The 22,027-nt window shown below is 41.3% G+C and overlaps 1 long non-coding RNA gene across 1 annotated transcript in view; it reads left to right on the top strand.

The window, feature by feature from the left end:
• The first annotated feature begins 2,929 nt into the window (after nt 1–2,929).
• Nucleotides 2,930–22,027, top strand: part of LOC141057987 (uncharacterized) — a 38,791-nt gene continuing 19,693 nt past the window's right edge. Inside the window, exon 1 of the long non-coding RNA XR_012222063.1 lies at nt 2,930–3,209. This is a non-coding gene — a long non-coding RNA (uncharacterized lncRNA). The remainder of the gene's footprint in view (nt 3,210–22,027) is intronic.

Raw genomic sequence — 22,027 nt, 5'->3', positions numbered from 1 at the left:
TCTAACATTTCCACCTGCCAGGTGAGAGAGAAATTGTAAATAGGTGTGGATTTGGGTGTGTCCAGGGCGTGACCCAAATTTGCCACAGCAGCATAATTTCTCCCTCTTCCTGTTCTTCAAAAGTTGAGAGGTATGCCTATGTTGTTCTACTGAAATCAAGCTTACATCAATTTAGTGTTTTATGGCAATTTAAGTTTAATTGAGCAAAACCACAAGAGTTCTGGATCTTACATTTGTAACACTGATTGATGAATACAGATGAAAAATACACATCAGTGGGAGTCTTTGCCGCACGTAAAATGCATTTAAGGACACGTTCACACTTCAGGCTTTCGGTATCCGGCATGGTGCGGCGAAAAACCGGACTGCTGGATCCGGCGCCTCTTACGACCAGATCCGGCTTTTTCCCAGTGCTGTATCATTGCTGCCGCATTGCGCCGGATGGCGCGTCTGTTTTTTTCCGGATCCGGAGAAAATAGCCGGTCCGGCGTCTGGAAAAAACCTTGCATGCAACGTTTTTTTCCCAACGCCGGACCGGTTTTTCGCACTGCGCATGCCCGGAAACCTCTGTTAGGGATATATCCGGCAGAAAGAAGGATCCGGTGTCTGCGTTTGTGGCCGGATCCGGTAGTCCGGTTTTTCGCAGCACCATGCCGGATACCGAAAGCCTGAAGTGTGAAACCGGCCTAACCCAGTAAGAAAATCAGTGTTTCTATATAACAAAAACACAGTCAAATCGAGTACAGTCTAATCAACCCACATACATGTGAAATGTTATAGTCCTATGTGCCTGTTCATCAGGCACAGGCACCATAATATATACAAGTATTACTAAGGTAATAAAGTCAATTCTTCCTCATATAGCCTTTAGGAATTTAATTTTAATGTTTTTAGGAAATACAGTATAGGATAAGTACCGTAATGAAACCCTTCAATGCTGATGGCAGAATTTACAACCACTCTATGCGCTCTGGGCTATGTTTTGGTATAAATATGTTTGTTGTACATTGTAGTCATTTGGTTGGAGATGTATCATATGATTTGTGGAATGTGTAACCTATGCAAGTGGTAATTATTTAATATTGAGTATCAGGCTATGTACGCTTGAAGTTTTCTGAGGTGTTCAAACCCCACAAGTTTTTGAAGTGGAAACTGTTTTTGAAAATTCTCCTTTTCTCAGCAGTTTTTGGAGGCATATTTCTTTTTCAGATGTGGTTTTAAAAAGTTTTGCAAGAGTTTTTACCGAAAGCATCTTTTGCAGCCTCTGGATTTGACAGTGCCTACTTTGGAGAAGGCTCCAAACAATCACTGCAAAATAAGTGTCATATATTTTTTCCCACAGGCTAAGTGCACACTGAGGTTTTTGATTAGTTTTTGCAGTTGAAACTTTCCAAATCTTCCTCCAAATCTCAAAACACCTCAGCTCTTCTTTTAGTTTTAGTTCAGAAAACTCAGCAAAATAGTCTTAGTGTTCACTTACCCACAAGTTTTTTTTAAAAACCTCTTCTGTAAAAAACCCCTCCACAAATATCCTCATATGAAAAGTAAAAGTATGTTCAAATTGTTTGGGGAGTTTTTTGAGCAGACACTGCTTTAGGAAATCTCCTATTTTGGTGAGTTTATGAAACAGTTTTCCATTTCCTGAAATGGTTTACAAGAGATAGACTATGTACACAAGGAGTTTTCCAATAAGTTTTTGGAGAGGAAACTGTGCAGAAACTCTCCAGATCTCAAAATTGTAAAAACTTTGAGTTTTGGCTCAGTTGTCGCTCCAAAAATTCAGCAAAAAGTCTCAATCTGCATATACCTTTTTAGTGTTTCAGCATTTTGATTGGAGAGGTTTCGAGAGGTTTTCTTCTGGAGCCTTTTTGAAAAAGGGACTTGCACTTTCCTTTTTCCACCAGGCATTTTTTATATGAACAGCAAAATGGATTTCCCATGGAAATTAATAAGACAAGAGTTTTCTAAAAAATTTTTATAGGGTTTTAAAGGATGATTTTGGAGAAGATCTTCTCTTAAAAACTGCTTTTGAGCATAGTCTTAAGGCATTTACACACAGAATTTGTTGCTGGGTATTTCAAGTGGAAACTGAGGAGAAATTCTACGTTTTCAAGATTTTTAGTTTTGGAGAACATTTGGATAGTTTCCCATTAGTGACTACATGCACACAATGTCTTTTAAACTCAGGTAAACACCAAGAACTTTTCAAGTAGAACACACTTCAAGAAACTTTTTTTGCCTGAACTATCTTTTGTGGTGTTTTTTTGGTTCCTTCTTTTTCGGACTTTTATTTTCAGACTGTGTTTTTTGGAGGATTTTCACATTGTGTTTGTGAAGTCTTTATTACTATCATTCAGTCACTGTTTCACTCCATTGAATAATGAAGAAACCTGAGGGTTTTTTTAAACAAAAATGATGGCAAAATGTTCCAAAAAATATCTGGTTGTCTTCCAGGCATCTTTTGAGCTTTCCCATTGGTTTGTATTGCAAAATATAGTGTGTCTTCTGAGCGGAAAATACCAAGAGACTGGACATGTCATTTTTTTAACCGCTTAACATTTTTAGAAACCAGAACTGGTTATAAAGCAAAAGTCTCAACATACACACATCAAGTTGCTTTTACATAGAATTGCTCATGTACATTTGAATATTTTTGGTAAATTTTTTCAAGCAGTTTCCACAGAGGAATCCATCTGAAAAAAATGTTGTGTGTTCCGGAAAGTTTTAAATATCACATCTTCATGCTACTCACAGCATAATTACGTTTAGTAAATTAAGTAATGGATCAACAAATATTTTGTAACATGTGGAAAACAACAAGCAATAACAAAATAAATATACAAAGAGTGTGACATCAGAATAACTTCTATGGGGTTAGGGAAAATGTAAATTTGCAAACGTTAAAGTATATAACTACCTTTAATCCCATGTATTTTAATTACTTGTCCAACTTACAAAATTATAGTTCAGAAGTCAGGGAATGTTATGAAATAATAAATAAAGGTATGCTAACACTGGTTTTATAGCCCATTGCTCCAATGCCAGTTCCAGTGGCCTCCATTGGGGCAGGAAGTGATGACTTTCTTTGGTTACTTGATTGTTGACCACTGGAAGTTTCTGCAGTAATCAGGTGATTGGAACATGACTTTATCGGTTGTGTCTCATTAAAGACTACCAAAGTGGCTCTAGAGGGCAAGGAGTTAGAGCAGGTAAGTATACTTTTTTTTAAATTACTTTCGAACATTCCTTGCCTTTTCTAAAAAGAAATGCTGCGGACACAGCGGTGTTAAGGTGCCGGAGCTAGGACTTGGATTCACCTCTCTCTAGTAGACTCTCCTGATGAATCGTTAAGGGTATGTGCACACATTGCAGATTAGTCTGCGGAATTTTCTGCACAAAATCCGCATGTCTTGGCAGAAAACGCTTGCGGAATTGATGCGGATTTCCTGTGGATTGTAATGCGTTTTTTGTGAGAGAGAGAGACAAGAAAACGCTGCTGCGGATCCACAAAAAGAATTGACATGCTGCGGAAGAAAAGCCGCTGCAAATCAGCGCAGATTTTTCCGCAGCATGTGCACAACAATCCTTCATTTACCATAGACTAACATTGCCTGTGTACTACACTGCGGATTTGATGCAAATCCGCACGGCAAAAAGCGCTGTGGATCTGCATCAAAATCTGCAAAGTGTGCACATAGCCTAATGGAGGAAACGCGTCGAGAGCAGAGAGAGCACCGACACCTTATTCTGGATCACATGGTGAGAGCCATCTAATTTATCATTGAATTGTTTAATGTGACTCCCACCACAGGGCAGGGGAAGACATACTTTGATTTACACACCAGGGGGAATAGGGAATTGCAGGTATTATTATGTGTCAGGTTAAGCAATTCCAATGACCCGGTTTAATGTGCTGCTGCACTGTTTTTAGCACTTTAGCCCATACACGGTTTCATTTATGCTGGTCTCTATCTTATTTTTATAAATTTAAGATTAAAAGTTAAGTTTTATGTCACTCATTTTCTAAGTGCGCAATCATATGCGTTACTTGTGTCATATACCCTTGCTATAGCATAACCCAAACACTAGTGACAGATTGTCATATACCCTTGCTACTGCTAGCATATACAGTGTTTAACTGCAACACACAATCTTGAGCTTATACATTGTTTCCGAAGTGGGTTTTTTTTTTCTCTGGTGTGGTATGCAATTTTTTATCCGTGTTACCGAAATTCCGAACATGTACAGAAGGCATTGTTCCTTGGTGCACAACTCTCATGAAAGCTAAGCAACAGCAATGTTTTTTTTCCCAATAGGTAGGAAATTTCACACTGTCGATTGTGAGGATTATACAAATGGAAAAATCCATTAGATCCTTAGACAAAATTTCACACCACTAAACCTTTAAACCCAATTACCCATCATAAATGCTGCATTCCCTACATTTAGGGATAGTAGCTATTCTAAAAATGTAAGTGGTCAGTTTGCTGTAGTTTGCGACATTGGAATCAGTTGTCGAGCATTTCAATGATCTTCTAGAATCTAAGCAGAATTACTTCCATGTATAGAACTTCAATCTCCAGAAGGAACGGCTCACATTGTAAAGATGATAAAGCTGTTTAGTAAATAGAGTTATTGCTGTAGCCAGTTGCAACAGCCAGAGTCGTGTGATCAACTAGTTTTAAGTGTTCATCAACGTCATCATTCTAGTTTTTTGGTAAATATTTGCGCCGATTTCCTTTGCTGCCTGATAAATTTAGGATAGAAGTTATTCAAGTGGATTATAAACAGTAAACAGAAACCAGTTTCGGAGATAGCAACAATTTCATGTTGAATGATAAATATGGTTTGAAAACATGTTCTGAAGTTTTGCAGGCAAGGTTAAACTTACAATAATATGTAACCTATAATATATAACGTAGAAATACACAGGGTGGACGTTGCAATGGCTGGCAGAGTTCATTTATTCAGTTCTAAATTAAAGAGTTTTTCTGGGATAAGTATTTGATTGAGCGCCATGTCCCTTTTATTTGTTACCCAGGCGCAGGGCAATACTTATGGCTGCAGATGTGCCTGGTACTGCTGCTCAGGCTCTTTTAATGAATTGCAACTGAGCTGCAGTACCAGGTTATTGCCTAAGGCCTTGCTCACACAAGCTTATAACACGGCCAAGTGCTAGCCAATGTTTTACTGAATAGAACTCCGCCCAGTGATACACTATAGGGGCAGTGCATATGACGTACCCGAGGGGCCATAGGATACTCGGTACTGGGCCTGTTAACTTCAAATGGGAAATGTCACAGTGGTGATGACCCGGTCCGTGACCCGAGGCGGTCATGTAAAAGGGGTAGAATTGAATGGGAATAAAGTTTATGTAGTGATTCATGACGCCAGTTGTAGTGTTCGACTGTAGTATTGCCGGCACTGCAGATGATCCTTGGGGGAGTAGATGGTGATGACAGTGCAGATGTTAAACCCTCTCCAACCAGGGAAGACCCCCAGAGATTGTGATGGAAGTAGAAGGCACGGAGTAATAAGGCAGGAGACAAGGAAAGTCACTTTATCATTTACTGTAGTTCAGGTGCAGTTCAGAGGAGATATTACAATTCTCACCAGGTCACAGTCTGCTCTGGAGAATGGGAGTTATCTTTCCTTGCTGTGACTCAGTGTAACCTCCTGCTATTCTAATCCCTTCTGGGACCAAGGCTTTCTGGAGTTTAGAACTTCCGGTATAGCTTCTACTCACTGTGTATTTCTCCTTTGGCAACTTGCAGCATGGATCCTGTGTGTGAGCAGCGCAAGTTCCCACTTGCTCTATCCTTCACTGATCCTAGGTTGTTGCAGTATTTCCAAGGGAAAACACAATGCTGTTGGTTGTATAAATCCACACAGTCTCTCAGCTTACCACCCTGCTCTGAAAGCATGGATGGTCTAGGGGCTAGTCCCTGATGTTTCTTAGCTCTCACTCCTGGATCGAGTACATGTCTTTACATGGCCTCCAAGACGTTCTTCCTCCTTCTTCTTCACACTGAAAACAACAACTCGGCCCCTCCCAGTTAGGGCATGTCTGCAAAGCTCTAAGCTTCTGACAAGTGAGTGAGTGAGGCACATTGTGTGTATGTGTTGTGGTCCCTAGCAGAGAAAGCATAACTCCCATTGCTTACAAAACAGTACATATTTAACCCTTTTGTGGTGGTAAAGACGCCGGGCGCCACACATAGCAACTATTATTTTCTCATGCATGATTCAGCATGAGAGGACTATCACAGCATGCTGCAATTGGCAGCAAGACTCAACTCACACGTGCCCATACAAGTCTATGGGTGCATTTGAAATATCGGACTGCACTCGGATGTCATCCCAGTGCAGTCTGATGTATGCCGAGACAGGCAATGGAGGAAATGGTGAAATTACCTTCCTTGTCTCCTCCGCACCTGTGCTGTGATTCTTGCATGCAAGAGGATCGGAACACAGAACACTGACACTCGGATCACGCTTGAAGCATCGGATGCTATATGCTCTTGTGATTCCGAGCTAAACCTTGCTTTTCACTTTTGCTTTGGGTGTTTAGCTCAGTAAGGACAAGATCAGACGTGGCTAAAATATTTATGCTACAAGTAGATTTTATTTTATTACAATTTCGCATACTTAAAAATGAAGAATGCATTATATTTACACATGCAAGCAATGAAGTCAATGAGAGCTGAGCTGCAGTACCCAATAAAGACCACTACACAATGTATGGAGCTGTTCTGTTACTGCTCTGTGTACTGAGGATATTCTGGGGCTCTTTAGTGGGGGTGCTGGGTAATGGACCCAACCGATCTGTTAAGACTGACATACCCATAAGCTAGAGTCACACCAGCATATATTCTCTTATCCGAGAGTTTAACTAGAGTGTGATCATAGTGTGATCTGATTTTCTCAGATGAGGAGAAGATGGAAGAAAAAATTCTCCTTCTTCATTCTGTGCAGCACATGGAAATCAGACTGCACTCTCATGTGATCCGAGTGCAGTCTGATCTTTTTCACAGACTTATTGACTTGCATGGCTAATCGGATCCAACTTGGGAATGCATCCAAATCGGACATTTGCACGGCCTGTTATAACACTAGGAATAGGCCCTATGCTATTGCATCAGGAGTGCGGTGAAACATCCGCCGGCGGGCGGCTCAGCCAATGAGAGGAGCCACGCGGCTTTGGTGGGGATTTGAATCCCCTGCCCCGCCGACTGAGCCAATGAGCGATGCCGGCGGGATTTGAATCCACCGCCAAAGCTGCGCGGCACCGCTCATTGACTGAGCGGCCATAATATTGGAATACCCATAACTTGGGTGTTCCAATATGGCGGATGGCGTAGATTCGGCCGGGGTGGATTGTGGGATAGTGACACAATCGCAGGAAGCTGTGACAAAGCCAATTGGCAATTACATATTAGATTGATCAGAGTGTGATCTGATGTTTTTTTGGATTGCACTTAGACCAATAATATCTGCATCTGCACAAGCCCTAAGGATGGTTTAACAATATCCTAAAGCCCCCGTTACACATAGCGATATCGCTAGCAATATCGCTGTAAAGTCACCGATTTTGTGACGTTGCAGCGATATTGCTAGCGATATCGCTGCATGTGATACTTGCCTCCGACCGGCTCCCCCGCTGGTTATCGCTGATCGCGCGAGAAGCTCCTGGACCATTTCTCGTCGTCAGCTTCCTGCTGGGCTTCCTGCTGTGACGACGAGCGACGCGTGGAGCCGGACGGGAGGACGCAGGATCGCCGCGTCTGACAGGTAAGTAGCGATCCCTGTCCCCAGCGATGTCGCTAGTGAGATCTGCCTGAGTGGCAGCTCACTAGCGACCTCCCAGCGATGCACCAGCGATCCTGACCGGGTCATATCGCTAGTCGGGATCGCTGGTGCATCGCTAGGTGTAACGGTACCCTAAGTCCTATACAAGTTATTTAATGTGAATACCTATGTTGGGCTTAACTTTCAGAAAAAAATATTAATGATCTTTATATTGTTAGGATCAAAAAATGATTATTAGAATGTTTTTTTAGGGAGTTGATGCTACGCTATGGATATTTCTGATTATCCATCAATCATGCTGTCAGCAAAATGTACAAACTATGGCAACCATTATAATGTCAATGATCTAGTGATACTCATGAGTGTATCTACAGTTTCCTGGAGGCAATGTATTGCCATAAACAGGCCCTCGACTACTGAATGTGGAAGTTAGCGGAGGGGAATTTTAAATATCCAGAACCCTGCAGGGTTATTGGGCTAAATGCACTTGTATGGAAAAGCAGTCCTGATAGATACAATGCATGAAGAATTTACTAGATGCAATGTATTCATTAAATGACCTCTTACTAAAACTTTACTTGAAACCTTAGCCCTAACTGTACTGAGCCGTACCAGTTATATTTTTTATATAATAATATTAATAATATGTGGATATAACTAATAAATTCTGTATATTGGTAGAATTTCCAGTGACATATATATATATATGTAAAACATACTTCTACACCCCAACCATGGATTAGTCATGCTGTGTAAAGGAATAATACAAGAGGTTCATAAAATTTGTAGTCTTGGCAGTTTGTATGAATCAGAAATTACACATTTAGAAAATACTGTACAATTACTGTAATGTAATCACAATGATGGTATTATATACAAGTGCTAAGTTATGTTACAAGTGTGTCTAGACAACAGCTGCTGCAAAAGAACCAAACACGTTAGTCCCATATTCATATACATATATAAGAAAGTTATTGTAGTAAACTAATCCAAGTAATAACAGTCCATTGATACAGTATTATCAACTGAGGATTTGATAACAAAAATAAATCCAATATTTGATATAAAATATACAGTTGTGCTCAAAAGTTTACAGACCCCGGGAGAATTTTTGCTTTCTTGGCCTTTTTTCAGAGAATATGAATGATAACACCAAAACTTTTTCTCCACTCATGGTTAGTGGTTGGGTGAAGAAATTTATTGTCAAACTACTGTGCTTTGTCTTTAAAAATCAGAATGACAACCCAAAACATCCAAATGACCCTGATAAAAAGTTTACATACCCGTATTTCTTAATACTGTGTATTGCCCCCCTCAAACATCAATGACAGCTTGAAGTCTTTTGTGGTAGTCGTGGATGAGGTATTTTATTTTCTAAAATTCCTGGGCTGTCTAGCATTAACTGCACGCGTGTGATTTTCCCAGAGTGGCTCAATGATATTGAGGTCAGGAGACTGAGATGGCCACTCTAGAACTTTCACTTTGTTCTGCTGCAGAAAATGACAGGTCATCTTGGCCTTGTGTTTTGGATCGTTGTCATGTAGGAAAAAGAAAAAGTACGTCCCATGCGCAGCTTCCGGGCTGATGATTGCAAATTTGCCTCCAGTATTTGCGGATAACGTGCTACATTCACCTTTCCTTCAACTTTGACCAAGTTTCCTGTGCCTTTGTAGCTCACACATACCCAAAATATCAGCGATCCACCTGATGGTGTTCCTTTCATCATAGGCCTTGTTGACCTCTCTCCAAATGTAACGTTTGTGGTTGTGGCCAAAAAGTTAAATTTTGGTGTCATTACTTCAAATTACCTTGTTGCAGAAGTTTTGAGGCTTGTCTCTGTGCTGTTTTGCGTATTGTAGGCGAGATACTTTGTGGCATTTGTGCAGTAATGGCTTTCTTCTGGCGACTCGATCATGCAGGCCATTTTTCTTCAAGTGCCTCCTTATTGTGCATCTTGAAACAGCCACACTGCTAGGTTTCAGAGAGTCCAGTATTTCAGCTGATGTTATTTGTGCGTTTTTCTTTGCATCCCGAACAATTTTTGTGGCAGCTATGGACAAAATATTTGTTGATCTACCTGACCGTGGTTTTGTTTTTACAGAGCCCCTGATTTTCCATTTGTTGAGCACAGTTTAAATGCTGCTGACTGGCATTATCAATTCCTTGGATATCTTTTTGTATCCCTTTCCTGTTTTATACAGTTCAACTACTTTTTCCCATAGATCCGTTGACAATTCTTTTGCTTTCCCCATGACTCACAATCCAGAAATGTCAGTGGGTGCATGAATGATGCAAGAGTCTGTCTGGATCCCAGAAACTCACTCAGCTTTTATGCACACACACAAACAGGTCACAGGTGAGGATGTTACCTTTGGTAGCCTTTCAAACCCATTTGTGTCACCTTCTGTGCATGTTATCAGGCCGAAATCACCAGGGTATGTGAGCTTTTGATCAGGGTCATTTGGCTGTTTTGGGTTGTCAGTATAATTTAAAAAGAGAAAACACAGTAGTTTGACAATAAATGGCTTCACCAAACCAATAACCATGAGTGGAGAAAAAGGGTTGATGTTGTCATTGACATTCTCTGGAAAAAGGCCAAGAAAGCAAAAATTCTTCCGGAGTTTGTAAACTTTTGAGCACAACTGTACTTATAAGTATATGTAATGTAAACTTTTAACTTTTTATTTTTGGGTAAAAAGAAGCATTCCTGATCAAGAGTTTGTTCTAGAGAGAAATTCATATTGTGAGATATATATTTACATTTCCTTACACTATTCAAGGACAATAGTGAAGTAAATTATTACTTATGAAATTGTTTTTTATAACTATCTGGGAAAAGTCCAAGCATATAAGTGACCAATCCCACTTTCCTTTGAGGACCATCATCACGGGGTACTTTCAGACAATAAGATTGCTCTTGGTAGAGTGAGATGTTCACCTAAATTCTTCCCTTGATGTTCATCTTGATTCTTTCCCCGACACACATCACACACATATCCTAATATTGTCAAAGGGATTTTGCACTGAAGTCTTCTTATTCTTACTCATGTAGCATAGGGACTGTTTCAATCACTACATAATTACATAGTTGATTAGATCAGGGTTCCCAAACTCCAGTCCTCAAGGCCCACCAACAGATCATGTTTTCAGGATTTCCTTTGTATTGCACAGGTGAAGCAATTATCACCTGAGCAATACTAAGGAAATCCTGAAAACATGATCTGTTGGTGGGCCTTGAGGACTGGAGTTGGGGAACCCTGGATTAGACTGAAAAAAAGACAAAGGTCTGCCAAGTACAATTTACAGTATAATCTAATCCTACAGTGTTGATCTACAGAAAGGCGAAACCCCATGAGATAGATGTAAAATGCCCTATATTAGGGAAGAGTTGTTTGGCCATATACAGTGAAGCTTACAAGGGTAACAATGTTTTGAATTTTTGACTTTCAAGCTCCACATATCACCATCCAATACGGCTTTGATCGTGAGACTACATCATTTTATAGACAATCATCTTGGCTATCTCATAAAATAAATTTGACTTGCAACTATTTAGCATATGATCTTTTATGCAGATGCTTGTCATGTCACTGCATTGTGAGGCCTCTTTCACACGTCCTGATATTTCCGATACCGGAAAACAAGTACCGGAGATATGTGTCCCAAGTGAGTCGAGTAGTATGCATGAACTTTGGGAACTTGTAAAATAGACCTGAGATCAAATTTCGGTCGACCCATGTTTGAATCTGATTGAGAGCATGCCCAGAAGGATTCAGGCAGTGTTGAAAGCCAAAGGTGGATTTACAAAATTTTAACAAAATAATTAAAATTAAAATTTAGATCTTTAGGAGCAAAACAGTAACAATGCAGTGACATGACAAGAATCTGCAGAACTAATCATATGCTAAATAGTTGCAAGTCTAATTTAAGTATGAGATATCCAAGATGATTTTCTATAAAATGATGGCAGTCACATGTTCAAAGCAAAAGTGAATAATGAGATATGGAGCCTGAAAGTCAGAAGATCAAAACATCGTTATCCTTTTGCTGTTCACTGTAACTCGGACTGGGATCGCAACACTTGGACTGGCTAGTAATTTTCTCCACCTGAGCATAGAAATTCAATGCTGTCAAGCTCTTGTAGGGAGAGCCACCGTGTAGTCCGAGCATTGCGTTGTGATCCCCGTCCGAGTTATAAGGCCATCTGACTCTTCCCTAAGGCTAGTTTCACACTTGCTTTTTTTTGCAGCGCGTTTTTCCCGCAAAAAAACGCATTAAAAAAACGCATACAAATGCATACAAACGCTGCGTTTTTTTCCAGCATTTTAATGCGCATGCAGGAAAAAAACGTAGCGTTTTTGCGCGTTTGTATGCGTTTTTTGTGCGTTTGCGTTTTTTTACAGATTTTGGAAAAACCCCACAAAAAAGAAAATACAACCATTCAACAACACACAAGACCAATGGGACTTCATTGTGGGTGTGGTATGTTAATATATATAGACCTTGTCTACAGTATTCTTCACATTTGCTTGATTCTTCTCGTGACCATGGATCTGCGCTGGAAGAGTTTTCACTTCAACTTGGATTTGGACATCGCGATGGCTCAGGCGTATGCAGTTGCTTGCCATGAACAAAGGAAGAGAGAGAGGCAGCGAAGACGGCGGCGTATGTGGATACATCCGATTGTTGAACTCCGGGAGAGCCGTGGGGCATACCACACCCTCTACAGCGAGCTACGTGCAAACCCGGAGAAATTTAATGATTATATCCGGATGTCCCACGAAAGTTTCATGGATTTGCTTGCTCGTGTCCAACAATCCATCCGGAGACAGGACACACAGCTCCGTCGTGCGATTCCTCCTGAGGAACGGCTACTGGTGACATTACGGTATGTTTTAAAAACAAAGGGGTGTGGTCTGATGTTTTTTTTTGGAAATTTAGTATTCAAAACCTTGGGTAATTAGTTTTCGTGAATGTACTAATATCTTATTTTATAGTTTTTAAAAATAATATACATAAATATTAATTTTACTTCTTTGTCTGTTCACAGATTCCTGGCGACTGGAGAAACCCTATCCTCACTACACTTCCAGTACCGTATTGGAATCTCTACCTTGTCTGGAATTGTTGCTGACACCTGCCGGGCTCTCTGGAATGTTCTTTGCCCAGAATTTATGCCCCTGCCCACCGCTGAAAAGTGGATGGAAATTGCTGACAAATTCTGGACAGTATGCAATTTTCCCAACTGTTTGGGAGCTGTTGATGGGAAACACATACGGATCATCAAACCCCAAAGAACGGGATCTGAGTACTATAATTACAAAAAGTACTTTTCAATAGTACTCATTGCAATTGCGGATGCCGGATGTATGTTTGTAGCAGTGGACATTGGAGCATTTGGCCGTGGTAATGACTCGCAGGCTTTTAAAAACTCAGACATGGGCCGGAGGTTGTATGGCAACCAATTTAATTTCCCTATGCCACGGCCTCTTCCTCACACCGAAGCTCCGCCACTGCCCTTTGTAATGGTTGGCGATGAGGCTTTTCAAATGTGCGGAAACTTACTGAAACCCTACTCCAGCCGGGACTTGGACCACACCAAAAAAATATTTAATTACAGGCTGACCAGGGCCAGAAGAACTGTCGAGTGTGCTTTTGGGAGTCTTGTTTCCAGATGGCGAATTCTGGGCACGGCCATTAATCTTAAACTTGAAACAGTCGATGAGGTGGTGAAGGCCTGTGTGGTTCTACATAACTTTGTGATGGCTAAAGAGCACCCGACCTTTGAACTGGACGATGATGCTCCTAACCCATTGCCTGAATTCACTCAGCACACTCTCAGGTCATCCGTTGAAGTTGGCCAAATGAGGGACAAATTTGCGGCCTACTTTATTTCTGATGTAGGACGGGTGCACTGGCAAGATGAAATGGTGTAATGTTGTTGTTTATGGTAATAAAAATCCTTATTTGATACCATTACTGAGTGCACTATATTTTTTAAACTCCAATTAATTAAAAAACTTCCCATGTATAACTGAATTTTTTTATGTTCACACACCTGGGCAGGTAAATACACATATGAGTTAAAATTCAGCATTGCTAGTCTGCGTGAAATATATTGGAATGAGCAAAGCTGCAGGCCATGAATCATGAAACCATTTTTTTTTCAATAGAAAATTGTGCAACTAGTTTAAAACAAAGTATGTGATTTTCTCAAAACACAACCCTCAAAACCCAACCCCAATGAAAGTCCATGGGGAATACAAGTAAGTTACACTAGGCCTTGGAATGACTATACTAGGCCATGGTATTTCAAATATGAGTATATTAGGCCTTGTGCCTACTAGTATATTCATATGTGAAATACCACGGCCTAGTATAGTCATAACAAGGCCACAAGGCCTACTCGATTTTGGCAAACTAGTATCTTGTTTCACAAAACTTGACAAGTTTCAACAGTTTGAAAATAGATTCTAGTTGGTAAAACTAGAGTTATTACACTAGGCCTTGTAATGACTATATTAGGCCGTGGTATTTCAAATATGAGTATAGTAGGCCTTGGGGCTAGTAGTATAGTAATATGTGAAATACCACGGCCTAGTATAGTCATACCAAGGCCTACTGTAATAACTCGATTTTTAACAACTAGCATCTTGTTTCACAAAAAACAAACTGGTGAAACTAGAAAGAAACTTATTTTTTAGACAAGTTTCAACAGTTTGTTTTTCATGAAACCAGATTCTATTTGGTAAAAGTAGAGTTATTACACTAGGCCTTGGAATGACTATACTAGGCCGTGGTATTTCAAATATGAGTATAGTAGGCCTTGCTGCTAGTAGTATAGTAATATGTGAAATACCACGGCCTAGTATAGTCATACCAAGGCCTACTGTAATAACTCGATTTTAAACAACTAGCATCTTGTTTCACAAAAAACAAACTGGTGAAACTAGAAATAAACTTATTTTTTAGACAAGTTTCAACAGTTTGTTTTTCATGAAACCAGATTATATTTGGTAAAACTAGAGTTATTACACTAGGCCTTGTAATGACTATACTAGGCCGTGGTATTTCAAATATGAGTATAGTAGGCCTTGGGGCTAGTAGTATAGTAATATGTGAAATACCACGGCCTAGTATAGTCATACCAAGGCCTACTGTAATAACTCGATTTTTAACAACTAGCATCTTGTTTCACAAAAAACAAACTGGTGAAACTAGAAAGAAACTTATTTTTTAGACAAGTTTCCACAGTTTGTTTTTCATGAAACCAGATTCTATTTGGTAAAAATAGAGTTATTACACTAGGCCTTGGAATGACTATACTAGTCCATGTTATTTCACATATGACTATACTAGCCCTTGGGTTTGTTTTTAACATGTATTTACCCATCAGTGTGTGTGAGCGGCGCAAACAACATTAATGAAACTTATTAATGGTGAACCACAAATGTAAATTTATTTTTTATCACAAAAATAAAACTAAAAATTATTTTTTACGGCGTTTGGGGGCAGATGGTTTCAATTTGGGGGTGTGCAGGGAATATGCAACACTTGCAGTTGAAGACGGTGTTTGAGGGGAAGGGGCAACAAAACTTGTGGGGGAAGGTAGTCCAGTTAAGGGAATTAAAGTAGGAACACTTGTAGGAGAGGAAATCTGTTCAGGTACATTAGTTGTAATGGCATGTCGCCGTAGGCTTGTGTGCCTGGACCGACTTTGGCCCAATGCCCGCCTTGATTGATTTCGCCTTGAACTAGGGGCAAATATGGAGTGCAGGTCCCCCGTCTGCTGGTATGGCTGCTGCTGCTGAGGTGGCGGCTGCTGCTGAGGTGGCGGCTGCTGCTGAGGTGGCGGCTGCTGCTGAGGTGGCTGCTGCTGCTGAGGTGGCGGCTGCTGCTGAGGTGGCTGCTGCTGCTGAGGTGGTTGCTGCTGCTGCTGAGGTGGCGGCTGCTGCTGAGGTGGCTGCTGCTGAGGTGGCTGCTGCTGCTGAGGTGGCTGCTGCTGCTCTTCGTTGTCAGTGCTCGTCCTTGCAGGAGGACTGGTGGCGGCAGTGATGGTCCAGGTTTGCAGAGTGGTGGTGGCAGGGCTACTACATGTTGTTGTAGCGGCAGGGCTGTTCCATGTTTGCCTAGTGGTGGCTGAGCTTCACGCATGCATGGGATTGGCGGTGGTGCTCCAGACAGGAGCAGCGCTTGCCATGGTGGTGTCGGTGAAGTGACCAGCTGCACTCAGACTTGTGGTGGTGTAACGGTGGGTGTCCTGGCTTTGAAGAGAGGTGTCCGTGCAGTGGTATGCAGCACAAGTCGGTAGTGAGGTGAAGCGAGTCAATGGTGGCACAGGTGGAAAGGACACCACTGACTGCTGACCGTACCGATTATGCTGCATAGCCTGCAAGAAAGCATTGTTGCAGGCCTGCAGCACATTCAGCTGTTGATCAGGACTAAGGTGTTCCGCCATGCCCTTTTCAATCTTACTAAAAAAATGGTGTGCTGGTCTGTTGAGGTCAGCCTCCAGACGGTCAAGGCGCTGTTCTACAGAATTGAAGCGGTGTTCAAAGTGGTTAAAACCACGTTCCATCAGTGCAAAACCGCTTTCAACTCTGTCGGACAGTGACTTGAGGCTGGAATTAAATGTCTCGCTCAAATGCATAAACTCGGGCAAGACATTCCTGTCCAAGGCCCTCTGCCGCTGGCGGGTAGTGCCCGCATAACCAGTGGCAGAGACCTGGGACAGGGGAACACCTGATGGCCCAGCTTCCTGGTCACCAGCTGTGTGTGTGTGGGACCTGCAAGGTGCTTCCTGGCTGTCGGATGGCTGGGACGGGTCAGAGGACGTCCGAGGAAGGACCGCTCCAGGGCCAGGTTGCAGGGTGCTGCTCCAGGTGCTGTGGAAGAAAGGAAAATCATTACTACCATGCCTTTACAAGAAGCATCAGCTGTGGATTAGAAAAACACAGATTAATAAAAATAAAAACCCAAAATGTATAATACTTACGATCTTGTGGCAAGGACCGGTCTTAGGAACTGCAACGCGTGATAGTGACGGTATCTAGTTCTGGTCCTTGACGCAGATCCACTGCGAACCTGGCCCTCAGCACGAACATCACTGTTGAAGCGGTCCTTGATCGAACGCCAACGTGTTCGGACTTTGTCCACTGTTGATAAAAAAAAACAGTGCCGTCAAGGACAACAGTCACTGCGTCACAATGTAGCAATACAATACTCAAAGCAGTCACTGTAGACCCCGATGACACTGTTGGGTTTCCTGCTAGAATACGCCTAGCACGAAACCCAACAGTGCCGTCAAGGACAACAGTCACTGCGGCACAATGTAGCAATACAATACTCAAAGCAGTCACTGTAGACCCCGATGACACTGTTGGGTTTCCTGCTAGAATACACCTAGCACGAAACCCAACAGTGCCGTCAAGGACAACAGTCACTGCGTCACAATGTAGCAATACAATACTCAAAGCAGTCACTGTAGACCACGATGACACTGTTGGGTTTCCTGCTAGAATACGCCTAGCACGAAACCCAACAGTGTCGTCAAGGACAACAGTCACTGCGGCACAATGTAGCAATACAATACTCAAAGCAGTCACTGTAGACCCCGATGACACTGTTGGGTTTCCTGCTAGAATACGCCTAGCACGAAACCCAACAGTGCCGTCAAGGACAACAGTCACTGCGGCACAATACAGAGCAGGGAAATACTCACTAAATGCCTTTTTGGCGGATGCTGTGGCGCTGTCCCAGCCATCCATCAACGCTGCGGCCACCTCATTCCATAGCCGCCGGGTCACCACATTGTCCTTGTACAGCCGGTCACGGCTGTCCCACAACGGCGAACGCTCCTGGACCAGGCTGATGAGCTGCTCATTATCCAGGTAGACGTCTTCATCCCGTTGTGGAACCTAGACAAAACACATTCATTAGAATAATCAAATTTAAATTGACTAAAAAGTTACAAAAAAAGAAACAAAAAAAAGAGTAAAAATAGAAGATAAAAAAAAAATAAAGAACATTACAAATCATTTGATACTTACATTCCGTATCACCACCGGGACTTGGCTTCGCTGCTCCTGCTCTTCGCCCTCACTATTCCCGTCCGCAGATGATGATGACGATGTCTGAAAGTTGAAAAAAACGTAAGAGATTTGGAGAAGCAGCAGATATACTTACCAGATGCACGAAAATAATCACCTCACGGTCTGCTTGCGCCAATTCCTGCCGCGATGGGGAATACTCAGATTCTGAAGACATACTGCATGTAAAAATAATAAAAATCATTAGTACATACATAATTTAAAAGGACAGGCATATAATGTAATATACTCACATTCTTCGCTGATATAATGGGTTCTTGGTTGAATGTCTGCTCTTCAATCTGTCTAGTGTAGTAGTGGCAGAGTTTTGGCAGGCACCTCCTTTATATAGACTTTTTTTTTTTGACTTTAGAAGATTCTAACTAGGATAAAAAGTGGACACCACCCAAAAAACGCAGTGCTAAAAAATCGCATACCTGCGCATGCCAGTGCGCACGTATGCGCATCCATAGGCTATAATGGCCATTTTTAGCGCAAAACGTGCGCATACGTGCGCATGCGATTTTTTTCAAGGGCCAAAAAATGCAACATGCAGCGTCTGGAAAATACCAACGCACACCCCAAAAAAACGCAGCGCATGAAAATCGCATACATGCGCTTACAAGCGCGCAGGTATGCGCACCCATGTTAAATATAGGGGAAAAATCGCATGCGCACGTATGCGTTTTTTTCCAGCGCTAAAAAACGCAAATGTGAAACCAGCCTTAGGGGAATTAATTGCTGGATCAATGTCCCATCTCCAGTCTCAGATCCATAACTTGGAATATTATATATTTCAAAAAAGGAATTGATTTTCAAAGGCATTCATTGCAATTAAGAGTAGGTTTATGCTCATTGCCTAATAAGTCATGCCTTCTCATCTGATCAGAGGTACAATCACATGTGCAGCATGTCAAATAAGCCTACAAGCTTGCAGCATGTATATCTTAAGACATTTTATCCAGCCTTGATCCACTGTGCCAGCTACAATATTTTATGTTAGAACAGGCATTAAAGTGTGAAAATAAATATAAAGCCAGTCTGAGTCACCATTTAACTACTGATGGAATTGGAATTTTTTAGGTTGCAAATGTACAAAGCATGCAAGTGATTAATGATGAGTAAAACACCCATGTTCAGTAACTGTTTGCCTTGGCTATTACAAGTCTCATAAAATGAAACAAGCCTTTTCCATTAACAAATTTCAATAACAATAATTGTTTTTGCATCGCTTTATTCTGAGAGCTGTAACTTTTTTATTTTTTCGCTGATGATGCAGTATGGTGGCTAGTTTTTTGTAGGACAAGATGACGTTTTCATTGGTACCATGTTTATTTATATCTGTGTTTTTGATTGCGTGTTATTCCACTTTTTGTTCGGTGGTATGATGAAAAAGCATTGTTTTTTGCCTCTTTTTTTAAAATTTTTTTACGGTGTTCACTGAAGGGGTTAACTAGTGGGACAGTTTTATAGGTCGGGTCATTACAGACGCGGTGATACTAAATATGTGCACTTTTATTGTTTTTTTTATTTACATAAAGAAATGTGTTTATTGGAAAAATATTTATTTTTTTTATTTAGGAATTTAAAAAAAAAATATTTACACATTGTAATATTTTTTTTTACATTGTCCCAGGGTGGGACATCACTATACAATGTCAGATCGCTGATCTGACACTTTGCATAGCACTGTGTCAGATCTGCGATATGACAGGCAGTGCAGGAGGCTTGCCAGTGCCTGCTCTCAGGGTCTCAGGGAAGCACGTAGGGAGCCCCTTCCCTGCAAGATGCTTCCTTATGCCACTTGAACACTGTGATCTCTTTTGATCGCACTGTGCCGGGGGTTAAAGTGCGGGGTGTCAGCTGTGATAATCAGCTGACACCTGGCTGCAATAGGCCGCTCTCGCTTGTGAACGCAGCTGATGTACTATGATGTACTATTCCGTCCATGGGAATTAAGTCCCAGGGCACATGGACGGAATAGTATGTCCAATGGCAGAAAGGGGTTAATGCTCCTAACATCAATAAAAACATAGTAACCCTTAAAGTGTTGCACCATCTGACAAGTTATTAACATAGCCATCTGTCACATAATCTTAGAATTTATGGATGGTTATGTGTGTACATTATCAGAGCCAATAACAGCACAAGAATCCAACATAAGAACCACCAGTAGTACAGAAAAACATCATTAGAACCCATCAGTACAGAAACACAGCATAACAACCCTCATCAGTACAGAAATACATGACAAGAACCACTATCGGTACATTAATATATCACCAGGACCACCATCAGCACATGAATACATCACTAGGACCTCTACCAGTACATGAATTCAGCACCAGAACCATTATCAGTACATGGTACATCAATTGTAATATCAGGTCAGACCCATATACATTTGTATTACATGAATCTACAACTTCCACTATGTCCTTAACAATCCTAACTGAGTGTTATTGCTATCGGTGATCATCAGAATGTGGACCATACAGGAGCCACAGTACTTATGAGAATTAGTCAGTGTCACAAAAAATTTACATCCAGGTACCTTATAGATGATGTCTCTTATTGGAATAATTCTCTTTCTTTTCTTCCTCTTGTCCAGATGCCATGCTGATTTCTCACATCCACAGCTCATCTATACATTCTTCCACCTTCTCTTGTATTGTGCAGCACATCCCGACATGTTGCCCGTAAAAAATAGCAGTGTCATTTACAATGCTCCTGAATAAAAAATATCTGCCCTAAGCTGAGCCCATGAATAAATAATTGCCGTTCACTATATTCCATGAACAAAAGATGACCCACACACGGTCTCTCTTATAGTACATGCCCTCCACACTGCCCTCTCCTTACCATACGGGGTCCCCTTTTTACACTGTCCTTTCACATTGTGTCCCCCACTTACAAGGCCCACTCTCTATACTATGTCCCCTTATCAGACTCCCCCCTCCTTGGCATACTGTTCCCTCCTGGCTGTACCCTTACACTGTTCCCCCATACTATCCCCCCCACTAGTAAGTCTCTATTCTGTGCCCACTAACATTTCTCTCCCCTTATACTGTCTCCTCACCTCACATTATTCCCCTTAATATGTAAAAACAGGAAAAAGGATCGATATTTTAATAAAACTTTTGTTTATTTCATCTGTTAAAAACAGGGATATCTATGATTAAAAAAATACAGAGTGATTCTTATACATTTCTGGCATAACAGCCCTAAGTCACACATTGTATGATAATATAAGACGGGAGAGGGAAATGTGTGAGGAGACTATGGCATAGAATAGAGTAAAGTCCATAGGAAAAATGTGCAAGAACACAAAGAGCCTCACCGTGCCTTGTCGCTGCATCAGTAGTAAGTACCTCTATCCATGCTGCCGACCTGCAGTGTGCAATGAGCAAAAACAGGAAAAAGGATTGGTAGCGGAATAAAACTTCTATTTATTTCATCCGTTAAAAACAGGGATATCCATGATTATCACTGTTTTTAACAAATTAAAAAAACGGAGGTTTTCTTCAAATACCAATCCGTTTTCTTGTGTTTGCTCATTGCACACTGCAGGTCGGCAGCATGGATAGAGGTACTTATTCCCTCAGTAGTCTGCTCCCCCTAGATACGTCTCTGCGCTGTAGTACTGATGTCACTACTGCAGCTAATACACAGAGACTGGATCAGGGTTGACCATTGTCCAGAAATTACAGGATAGTACATAAAAATGAGGCACTTTTTTTTGCTGCATGTAAAAAATAATGTAGGTCGCTCATAATTCTTTTTAAGCTGGAGAAACGTATAAAGATTATTCTGACTGTAATTGTCATCATTTTAGAGTTTACACTGAAGGCAGCTCATTTCTTTATATCAGAGGTATTGATTTATCGGCTGGAGCACTTCTAATCATAATCATTTATTATAGTTTTCCAATGTGTCCGTGAAGAAGGGTGGTGAGCTGAAGAAGGTGACGAGTCAAGAAGAGGGTAGCGTGTTGTCATATATTATTAGTTTGTGTGTGGGGAGGTTGAGCTGGGTACAGTTCTGTCTGTGATAGGAGACAGTTTGACAGCAGGTGTCATGTGGCAGTTTGCCCATCAGAGGTCACTGGAGAGCACCGATGGCAGTGATTA

This window comes from Dendrobates tinctorius, unplaced genomic scaffold (assembly GCF_039654945.1).
Source record: "Dendrobates tinctorius isolate UK_male_01 unplaced genomic scaffold, ASM3965494v1 ptg000207l, whole genome shotgun sequence".
In the NCBI taxonomy this organism is placed as follows: Eukaryota; Metazoa; Chordata; class Amphibia; order Anura; family Dendrobatidae; genus Dendrobates; species Dendrobates tinctorius.
Note: the sequence above shows the minus strand (reverse complement) of the source record. Positions and strands in the feature narration are given on the sequence as shown.